The following is a 12,293-nucleotide window of genomic DNA, read 5'->3' as shown; positions in this document are numbered from 1 at the left end:
GTTCATCGTCTAGTTTCTTTCTACTTCCGCATTACTGACTCCCAGTGATTTATTTCGACAAAATAAACTTTATGAAAATTTATTTACAATTTTACCACAAATGGCGATGTATGATATCATAAAGTCAAGGAAACTTCGACTACAGTATTAATGCTTTAAAAATTCGCCGACTTCGTAGCGAAAAAAAATCGGAGCTCGAGTGGTCTGACCATCCCTGATGAGCGCTTGGATGAGCGTCCTCTTCTAACATAAAATTTAAGCCTATTAATAGGTCTATGCTTAAGCTATTGGCTTTATTTACATTCCAGATTAATTTGTTGTGCTTTTCTTTATGTTTTCCTATTTGGCTGTTTACTTTTGTAATTTAGTTGTTATTGTTATTGTCCAACCGCACCATACGAGCTCGTCTGCCACCGCTGCCCTTTCTCCACCAAGTATCCCTCTGTATACCGCTTTTCCGACATTTCAGCCTCGTTTTCAAAGCTATTCTCCTTTGACAACAATCAATATAATTTCATATCCACATTCAAACTATGTTCGTACTCATGGCAACAATCGAGATAATTTACAATCGATACAATCACTATATCCCTACTCATAACAACAGTAAATATAATTTCCAATCCACATTCAAACCAACAATCGAGATAATTTACAATCGACACAATCGCTATATCCCTACTCATAACAACAATAAATATAATTTCCAATCCACATTCAAACTATGTTCGTCCTCAAAGCATTCACGGCTGAATAAATATAATGGGGTGTTGACAAGTACGATTGGAAGATACATATATATATATATATCGATTTTAAATTATCTCGATTGTTGGTATGAGTAGGAATATAGTAATTGTTGCCATGAGGACGAACATAGTTTGAATGTGGATTGGAAATTATATACCATACAAAATCATATACCATACTCCTCGTATGTTTTCTCCGCCAGCGTCCCCGTTCCAACTGCCTCGGTAAGTTTGCTTTTCATATCTCCATTCCTCTCATTCACTTTTTGTTTCTTTTCCGTTCCAACTGCCTCGGTAAGTTTGCTCTGCCTCGGTAAGTTTGCTTTTCATATCTCCATTCCTCTCATTCACTTTTTTTTTCTTTTCCGTTCCAACTGCCTCGGTAAGTTTGCTCTGCCTCGGTAAGTTTGCTTTTCATATCTCCATTCCTCTCATTCACTTTTTTTTTCTTTTCCATCATTTACTGCTTAACTATTAACAAATTTACCTAAAGGTGAATTGTCCAATGCCATTTTTAAAATCCCCGTTCCAACTACCTCGGTAAGTTTGCTTCATCCTTCACTTTTTTTTTCTTTTTCATCCTTTACTGCTTAGTTATTAACAAATTTAGCTAAAGGTGAATTGTCAAAGCCATTTTTATTTTCAGACTCCAAAAGCCATGTTTTCTTGCGCCACTTTTACCACAACAATCGATATAATTTCCAATCGTACTTGTCTACACGCCCATGCTATTTGTTCAGCTATGTCTTCACCGCAACTGCTATCGTAGTTGTTTCTTCAGCCATGTGTTCCCTCATTCGTATATTCTATATATCATGGTCTATTGCAAAATCATATACCATACTCCTCGTATGTTCTCTCCGCCAGCGTCACCGTTCCATGTTCTCTCCGCCAGCGTCCCCGTTCCAACTGCCTCGGTAAGTTTGCTCTGCCTCGGTAAGTTTGCTTTTCATATCTCCATTCCTCTCATTCACTTTTTTTTTCCATCCTTTACTGCTTAACTATTAACAGATTTACCTAAAGGTGAATTGTCCAATGCCATTTTTAAATCCCCGTTCCAACTGCCTCGGTAAGTTTGCTTTTCATATATCTCCATTCCTCTCATTCACTTTTTTTTTCTTTTTTATCCTTTACTGCTTAACTTTTAACAAATTTAGCTAAAGGTGGATTGTCCAATGCCATTTTTATTTTGAGACTCCAAAAGCCATGTTTTCTTGGGCCACTTTTACCTACATTCCAGTAGCCTACAGTGTATACTGGTACAATAATACATTTCTATGTTACAAAAGTGTATAACATAACAAAAAAAGGACATTTTGAGACTGACATTTGCCAGAAAATAACAACTGACCCTGGGGAAACTTTTACTGGTTCTTAGGAAAATAAAAAGTGTATTACTTCCCAGAGTGTTTCGTTAAACCCTAACTGGTTCTTAGGAAAATAAAAAGTGTATCACTTCCCAGAGTGTTTCGTTAAACCCTAAACGATTCTTCTTCCTTAACGTACATCTTCTATATAAATTACACACAAGTTCATTATTGGATTCGGCAATATATATTTTCATTTTCTTATACAAAATATTGCCTATTGTTGTACGGTACCATTATAAATATGTGTCCAACAACATAACGGTACCATTATAATTAAGTGTCCAACAACATACGCTCATTATTTTCAGTTAAGAAAGATCCACCAACAACAAAATGGACTGCTATATCTGCTTAGACGTTTTGGGCCATCTTCAATGGAAATGCCCAAAATGCAATAAATTTGCAGATGTCCAGTGTTTGACCAAATGGTTGTACAGAAGCAAGACCTGTCCATGTTGCAGATACAACTATACGGAATTTGAAGTTCAACAAATCTTAATTGACGGACAACGCACAAATTGCATGAGACCTGTCCAAGATCCTAGTTGGATTACTGAATTTGACTTTTACCACTAACTTATAAAATGACTTGCCATCAAATCGTGGGAAAAGACCTCATAGGCAAGATGAGAACAATGCATCTGTAGGATTGTGTCACAAAGCCATTCAAGACGATCCAGCTTCTCCGCACACGGCAATCAAACTGCAGTAAACTCAAAATTGATCACAAACTTGTACAAAGTAGTCGATAAGCTATCTAATTCAAAACTGATCACAAACTTGTACAAAGTAGTCGATAAGTTATCTAATTATTGTTACAAAGTAGTCGATAAGTCATAACCTGCAAACTAAGAACGTCCTTCAATGTTTCCTGCAATAATGGATCCTAGGCGTACCTAATCCTAGTACCTCACCATCGTCAACAATAATACTCCCACTAGGGCCTAACTGTCGATTTAGTTGCTGCTTCTTCATCAGTATAACAATATTGGCAACCACTGTTTACAGTCAATGTTGAAATTGCAAATTTTTTATCAGATATTTTTAGGTTTTTCAAAAACGATTTTCTGTTTTGTCTTTGCTGCTCTGTTGTCGTTTCCTATTGAGTACGTGAGTACCAAAGTCGTTTGTCAACAGACGTTGCTTACCATTCATTCATTCATTATATGCCTGAATGACTTCATAAACTCTGTATTAGGCATTTTAAAATCAAATATTTTACCATCAATATGCGCTAAAAGCACAAAAGCTCGCATTACATCGAACATACATTTAATCATCAATAAAAATTTACAAAGAAAAAGTAAGATACAGCATCTTAATAATTACGTTAGAAATTGGGATCAATGGCCCTTTGTCAGTACTGTATAAGAACCAATACAACAAAAAAGAAAGCATACTATAAATTAATGGTACTGTTCAATCTGTGTCCCTGGCGATGCGCGTTCTGTGTCCCACGCGATGCGCGTTCTGTGTCCCACGCGATGCGCGTTCTGTGTCCCACGCGATGCGCGTTCTGTGTCCAACGCGATGTGCGTTAACTTGTGTATAATATTGTATAATACAATTATCGGTCTCCTGTAGTTACTTTAATTTAATCTTAGCAGTTGAATATCTTGTAACTATATTTATAGATATTTTTTTATGATTTCACTACTTTATATCCAATTTCATATTATATATACTGTAATAATTTACTATTTTTAACCTGTACTTTAATCCTTGTCGATAGACGGAGAGCCGGCCCCTGGATGGCAAGCATTCTTCAATTAGGCAATTCTGCCATATACACCCTTTAGTGGTTCCTGTTATTTTGGTGAAAAAAATGATATATGAAAACCAGCAAAAATTAATTAAATATGTTTATCAAAATGTAATTAGGATTTTGTAACTTAATATTACTTATATTATTAAAGTAATAATATAAGTGTTTTCCTCATTAAGAGTGACTGAGTTATTGTGACCATCACCAAGGTCCCAATGACCTATACCTGACTAACCCACACTTTTTTTACTTGTCACATATCCAGCGCATCGATAAGAGCTATATTCAATTTTCATTGTTTATTAATTTGCATTTTATGTTTTATCCGGCCTGTACGACTGGCTCTTTTTAGTTCAGATTTGAATTGTAATTATTGTTTAACTTTTAGTTAAATTAAAAGTATTTTGATGTTATTATTAGACAAAATAGATAGGTGTATACTACTATATTGTACTGTGTATTAGTTATACAGTTAATAGCCCAACAGGCCAAAAACCAAGAGAAGGAATGTTGAAGAACATTTTAGGCAAAAGCACAGTTATTTTGTGCATAGGCTACTGTATGCATTGGGACACCGACCCAGGCTGTTCGAATACCAATGAATATGTTATATTGCGAATTAACTGTACATTTTATAATTTGATATTTTAATATTTTACTATCGTTTTAATAATTGTATATGGTTATCAATTCGAAATATATATTTACCATAAGATAAGCTAAAAAAATACTCTGATTAATAAAGGAATTAATGTTATTATGAGTTCTTGTATCACGCTATGCTGATAACCAATGTTGAAATGTTAAGTTTGATCGTAATTCTATTTTCTCTATGGTTAAATTAGCTTATCACTAAATTTTAAAGTTCGTTATTTGTAATTATTAGTATTAGTATTTTAGTCGTTATTACCGTATTATTATTATTATTATTATTATTATTATTATTATTATTATTATTATTATTATTATTAGCTGTTTACTGTTTTCCTATTATATCACTAATCATGTTATTGTATAAACTAAATTTATTTACTGTGGTATGATTGATATTCCTCAATCAAGTAATACATAATCCAGAGTACCTACGTTTGTAATTACAGCCTATGTTAGCGGTTTTATGGTGTCGCATTCGCAGGACTGGCTGTGAAAAGATTTATGACGTCACGGTAACTTGTAATACAGTAGTATCGTCCGCTTGATAAGACTTTTTTAATGTTAAAATGTTTATAGATATAAGAAAGCAAACGTTTAATTAAAGTAAAGTATATTAAGTATATGGCAAGTGGGCAGCATCATTTTCTTTCATAAATTGAGAGTAGTGCGCCAAATTATCACTGTCAGGAATTATTGTTTTAAAAGTAAAGGGCAATCTTTTGTCTCCTTAATTCATTGGTTTTGTTACCGTATCATTTTTTCCTGCCTGCTTTATTAAAAACAGAGGTGGCGCCAGCGGGGGGGGGGTGCGACCCGTCGTTGAGAGCTAGGATATAATAATGCTGCATAAGAACTTTGCCACCGCATTTTTGTAAATATCATGAAAGATAAAATCGACCTGAAATGAGGTGTACTGTCTATATCGTTTTAATAATTGTATATGGTTATCACTTCGTTACCGTATCATTTTTCCTGCCTGCTTTATTAAAAACAGGGGTGGCGCCAGCAGGGGGGGCGACCCGTCGGGGAGAGCTAGGATATAATAATGCTGCATAAGAACTTTGCGAGCCCATTTTTGTAAATATCATGAAAGATAAAATCGACCTGAAATGAGGTGTACTGTCTATATCCCGATGTTTATGCATTTTTGGTAGTCTGTATATCCTAGCTGGTTTAGAACCCGATGATATAGGCCTATGCTTTCATAAATGTTCTTGTCAAGAGTTCCCTTTTTCATTAACGTTGCAATTTACCTCCAAGGGATGTGGTAGGACCTCCAGCTATTTGATTAAATTTCGTTTTGTCTGATATATCAGAAATATAATATACACTGCGATTCAGGATGACCACCTTTTACCTTTATTTTAATATGACAATCTTACTTCAGTAACTAAATTTGGAAGATGTCAGTCACATATGCCAGGGGAAAACCGTAATGCAGATCTAGAGTTACTGTTATTAAAATATATGAAATACTACTGCTCTTAGAAACAGTCAACTTGAATATATTTATTTATTTATTTATTTCTTGTTTAACCTGGGTTAACAACTCAGTTGAAAACCAACTGTTATGATTCTTATGTGCCCAGGATACAATACACAAAACAATAATTCTAATGTACTTACATTAACAATAACTTTGTAATTCATAAGAACAAGCATTAATGACAGTAATAATAATAATGATGATAATAATAATAATAAATAAATAAATAAATAATAATAAAAATAACAAAAAAGAAATATTATTGTTATTACATTTATAGGATTTTTAATATGACAATCTTTCTTCAGTAACTAAATTTGGAAGATGTCAGTCACATATGCCAGGAAAAACCGTAATGCAGATCTAGAATTACTGTTATTAAAATATATGAAATATTAATAATAAATAAATAGATAATAATAAAAATAACAAAAACAAAAAAATATTAATTATTATTACATTTATATAGGATTAAGTTAAGCCAGCAATTAGAATGCTGAGTAAATTGTTATAACTGCCATCTAATACAGTAATACGTAAGAACATAATAATAATAATAATTAAAATAGTAATAGTAATAATAATAATAATAATAATAATAACATTAAATAGGATTAAATATACCAACAATTAAGATGCTAAATAAATTGTTTTTAACTGTCATCGAATACTATACGGTAATTCATAAGAACAACAATATCAGTAAGAATACAGGAATACACAGGATGCTGTCAAATAATATAATATAAAACTGAAATGGTTATTAGTGCAAAACAGTTGAACAAGAATCCAAGCGTTAGCAAATTATTATACTGTACGATATCCAAATACAAAAAGATGTTAACATATCTAACAGCGAAATGTGTATATTGACAAGAACGGCGTTGGATGAGAAATTTATGGAGAAAGTCAAGCAACTAGCATTGATGCTGATGCGTTGCTTAAGAGGTAATCAACAACATTGCATATTGATTTATTTATGAATTATTTATTCTTTTATTATACTGCAAGTACTGGTTTTGTAAGTGATACAGCAGTTCTAAAAGCTATCGAAATAAAGATGATGATATATACATTTTTTTAAATTTGACTGAAATAATAGCAAAAAGTACAATTACATAAAATCAAGTATTTTGTTGTAGTCTTTTGGTCTAAAGGACTTTATTACTATATTTTTAATCATTCTTACAATAGCATTTTCATATCAGGAATTCGCATTATTCAGTGGCAATAAAGGTAAATTTTGTCTTGGCTATAAATAAGGAGCATATTAACGACGAAGTGAGGAAAGAAAGAGGCAATGAGAAAAAAAATATGAGGAGAGCTACCTACATATTAAAGATAATAAACAGAAAAGAATGTAAATGAATACATGAGACAAAGTTAAATTTAAGGGGGTTGATTTGTGAGGAAAATACACAAGACCAACAGATGAAAACAAGAGAGCAAATTAAGAAGCAGCAGAATAAAATTAATTAAAGAGATCAAAAGACAATGGTGGTGAGAAAACAGAGCTATACTAAAAGAAGAGCAAGAGGAGGAAAAAAGATAAAAAAAACAAAAAAAAAAAACAAAGATGAGGAGCAGAAAAATCATACAATTTTTAAAATTATAGACCTAAAATATACATACACAAATATTTTATTTCATATCCATAGAATAACAAAACAAACATGATGATCATAAGTACTAGCAAGAAAAATGGATAAACATCATTTGCTGCATCTACAGTATACACGAATGCATTTTGAAAATTTACTATTAGCACCTACAGCTGCTTTAAAAAAAAAGTGATTTTTATTTTTTATTATTCTCACTTTTCGTTTTGGTTTGAAGTTTAGATAGATACGCCTCTAAACATTTCCAATTGTTTCATATTCATCATTTGCATATTTTATAATGTATAAAACCATTTTAGTAGCCTCTATTTATATATAAAATATTAGGTACTTTAAGGTAATACTAAATGTCCATTAAAATCACTAAAAATTATTTTTAAAAATAAGGCAAAAAAAGCAATTTCGCTGTACAATAATACAATAAATAGGCCTAATGTATCCTCGCTGATTGCTTCTGCAGGTAATAACACCAATACCATACGTACAATTGAACCAAATATATTCTAATCACATGCAAACAAAAACCACCTGACTCTCTCCCTGACGGGTTCCGGGGTCGACGAGGCTTCTTGTCGGTAATACGCCGGTAACCCTACGCTGAGTCTGGGCCCGGGCCTTGGCGAAGGCCCGAGCCTTGGCGAGGTTGAGTACTTAGCCTTGCGGCATCATTTGATGATTGCTTGGCGGTGATACTTGACAGGACTAGGCGATTAACAGACTGCAGGGGAGATGCACAGGGAGTCTCACTCAACTGACAGGCACTCGGGATGGCATGCTAGGTTCAGTGCATCATCATGGCTTAGGGGTCGCACTGCTTCCTCCCTCCGTTCAGTTGGCTGTGGGGCCGAGCAAGTAGTTTCATCGTGCATTTAAGTGACCAGCGTACGAGGAGCGAAAACTTGAATACTAAAGAACAGAACACACTTGCAAACATGGTATTCACTCGTAGAACGTAAACACTCGCTCTCTGGGTGTTGAACATTCTGAAACTAAAAACTAAAACTGAGTTATTTTTAATAAAGCTGTTTTGTGGTGATGCTTCCCTACAAAGTCTTTATGGTGCCACAGAACGCGACCGTATGATTCTAAGGTGCAGAACAGAAAACAACCGGGAAAAAAAGAAAAGAAAAAAAAGGGTTTTTTAAGTTTAAAAGATCAAATGAAAACTAGTTTTTCGTCGATTTTGGCTTAGATCCGTGACTATTTGATTTTTTTAAAAAACAAAAATATGATCGTATTTCCGTGAAAAAATGGCAATCGCACAATCGCACGATGTTTCTATGATTTTACAAAAAAAAAAAAAAAAAAAAAAAAATCCGCCCGACCCTGTATTCAATTTTTTACAATATGACAACAAATAAACAATTTTTTAGGCCTGATAATGATGATGGTGGTGCAGACGATTATGGTTAAGATGAAGATGGTAAAGATGATGATGAATAGGTGATGATGGCTTCTGCTTTGTGCTTAATTTTCTGTATGTGTTCACATTGTCAATTCAACAAATCAGTTTACTTCAGCTTATTGTACTTATCACTTAATTTCAATGTGTTTAAGGATTTGTTTACCACTTGTATCATGTTTATTTGTACCTTAAATAATATATTTTAAAATGAATACTTTTCAGAAATCTTCTAGAACCTGTCTACCAATTTAACACTTTCAGTATAAAGATAATTTGGAAAATGTAAACTAATGTGAATTGATATTAAAACTATTATTTATTATAATAATAATAGTAATTAATATTACTTATAATTGATTTTATTGATTTCATCTCATTTTAATTAGGCTGATCTCACCAAAACATAAAGACAACTTACAACCTAAGGAAGGCTCTCTGCAACCCAACTCCAACCCATGGGGTATCATGAGCTAATATTTGTTAAGACATAATGCCACAATAATTCACTCATTTCAGTTATAAAAATGGAAATAAACATAATTCCTAGGTACCATAAGTTAAAAATCATCATGAAAATGACTATAGGTCAAAAAGTGGTCGTTTATTTGAAAAAAAAAATTGATATTGTATTAAATCTCTGACCCAGCCAACTGAACGCAGGGAGGAGGAAGCAGTGCGACCCCTAAGCCATGAATTCACTAAACCTACAGCACAGCCATTCAGAGTGCAGGTCAGTTGAATGTTTGCCTAATGTAGGCCTATAATCACAATGGAATGATAAACGAAAAGCCTAATCTGCCGAATGTGGGCCTATGATCTCAATGGAATGATAAACTAAAAGCCTACTCTGTCTAATGTGGCCTATAATCTCAATGGAATGATAAACAAAAATTCTAATCTGCCGAATGTAGGAGTATGATCACAATGGAGTGATAAACAAAAAGCCTAATTTTCCGAATGTAGGCATATTTGATGTCAATGAAATAATAAATGAAAAGCCTAATTTGCCGAATGTAGGCCTATGTCTCAATGGAATGATAAATGAAAAGCCTAATCTGCCGAATGTGGCTTATAATCTCAATGGAATGATAAACGAAAAGCCTGCTCTGCCGAATGTGGGCCTATGATATCACTAATCTCAATTAAGTTGAGATGAAATCAATAACAACAATTATAATAAAAGTCATAATAATTATTATTATCATAATAAATAATGGTTTTAATATATAATTCACTTTTATTGGTTTACATTTTCCAAATATTTTAACGTCAATAATAACACTAGGTCTGTATAAATATTTTTTTATTAAATAGGAGCTGTAACAACGTTAAAGAAACATTCATCGTGTGCGCACGTGATGGTGATGTTAGTTCTACTGCTCTTAATGTGGTGGTGGTTTTCGGTGAGCTGAAAAACTTTACGTCTGTTCACATAGTAAGTAAATAAGAATGGATGTTCCTGAACACAAAAAAAACATATACCACAATAAATTCTATAATAGTGCAGGGGTGGCGCCAGAGTGGGGGAGGGGGCAGGGGGCTATGGCCCCCCCTATTCGGGGGAAATAGTAATAATAATAACATAAATTCACGTGCCGTTTTATTGTAAGTTATCCGACTACCGTATATTACTTTGAATTAGGCCCATGAAACGACATATATTCATTCTTTTTTAATGTGAATTAATTACGTTCAAACATCAGCCGAACAGTGTCATTTTTTAAAAAGTGCATAATAATTTTATCTATTGAAATTAAATATATACATATAAATAGTTATAATTATCTGTTCGTTTAGCAACCACATCGCCTTCATTGACCTATTTGTGTACCGTTTGTGTTAACTTTTCATCATTATAATAACAAAAACAACAACAACAACAACAATAATAATAATAATAATAATAATAATGATAACGATAATGATTATGATGATGATGATGATGAGGATGACGACGACGATGACGACGACGACGATGATGATGATGATGATGATGATAATAATAATAATAATAATAATCTCCCTGTGGCCCGGTCGGGGCCTTTAGCCCTCCTGTCGCGCAGATCCTGGCACTACCACCGTAATAGTGTGATGGGTGTTCAACGGTAACTGTCCACATATTAAGTAAATAGGAGTGTTGCTGAGGTGAAGTGGCGTATCTAGGGGTGCACGGGGGTAGAGGCGCATCACACCCATCAGCCAAACGCCCGTCACTTAAAATGTCCGAAGCAAAAACATCACATTCAAGTAGTTACCAATCACCTCATATCATCTTATTTTGCGAGCACCCTTCACATAATCATCAAGCCCATCTCCTCACCACAACCCCGTCCACAGTACCGTATCCCTATTTCAATGCTCATAGTAGATACGCCACTGCTGAATGGACGAGTAGAAGGACAAATGAAGATAATGGAATTATTGTATTGCAATCGGGATTGTACTTTACCAATCCAAGGGGCAGTAACATAAATGTGGATACCCCACGTGATATTACGAAGTATGAAATGGACCAACGTTGTTTTGGGCTTATTTTGATTTTGTAGGTCCCAATACAACACAAAACATCAAGAAATGGTGGAGTCATAAAATCATCCCAAGAAAGTCTTGAGAGCAGCGGTATACCCTTTACGTTTTTGCGAAAATTGTCCATTTTTTCACTTAGTCGCTTTCCTATTGATTTTGCCTTATAGTAGCCATCATGAAAATACCGATTAAGTTTGATTCAACCTTGTTCAATATCATTTTCTTAGCGTTTAAATGTTTAAATTTTCCCAGATTCGGACTGATAGGTCGAATTGATTATCAACTGATTTAACATAATGTAAGCTTAAAACTAGTTTTTAAGTAGCATTTGTCAACCTGCAGAGTATTATTGTGATCCATAGGTGCCAATAAAAAAAAAAATCGGAAATGACGGGGTCAACAAAATCTTTAAAAATAAAAATAATAATAAAAATTTAAAAAAAATAAATAAAATAAAAAATGTTTGCGATAATTGGCCAATTTTTTCACCTAGTCTTTTTCCTATTGATTTTGCCTTTGGTACTTAGGGATCATAAAAATACCGATTACGTTTGATTTAATCTTGTTCAACATCATTTGCTTAGCGTTTAGAAGTTCTAATTTAAGTTTAAAATTAGTTTTCAAATGGCATTTTTTCAACCTGCAGATTATTTTCCAATTACGGCCCTGTATTTTTCAACAGATAAACCAATAATTTATGTTAACTTACGCTTCTATTG

Source organism: Anneissia japonica, unplaced genomic scaffold (genome assembly GCF_011630105.1).
Source record: "Anneissia japonica isolate Jap-2015-1 unplaced genomic scaffold, ASM1163010v1 scaffold288284_len1145801_cov181, whole genome shotgun sequence".
Lineage (NCBI taxonomy): Eukaryota > Metazoa > Echinodermata > Crinoidea > Comatulida > Comatulidae > Anneissia > Anneissia japonica.
This window is presented reverse-complemented; position numbering follows the sequence as displayed.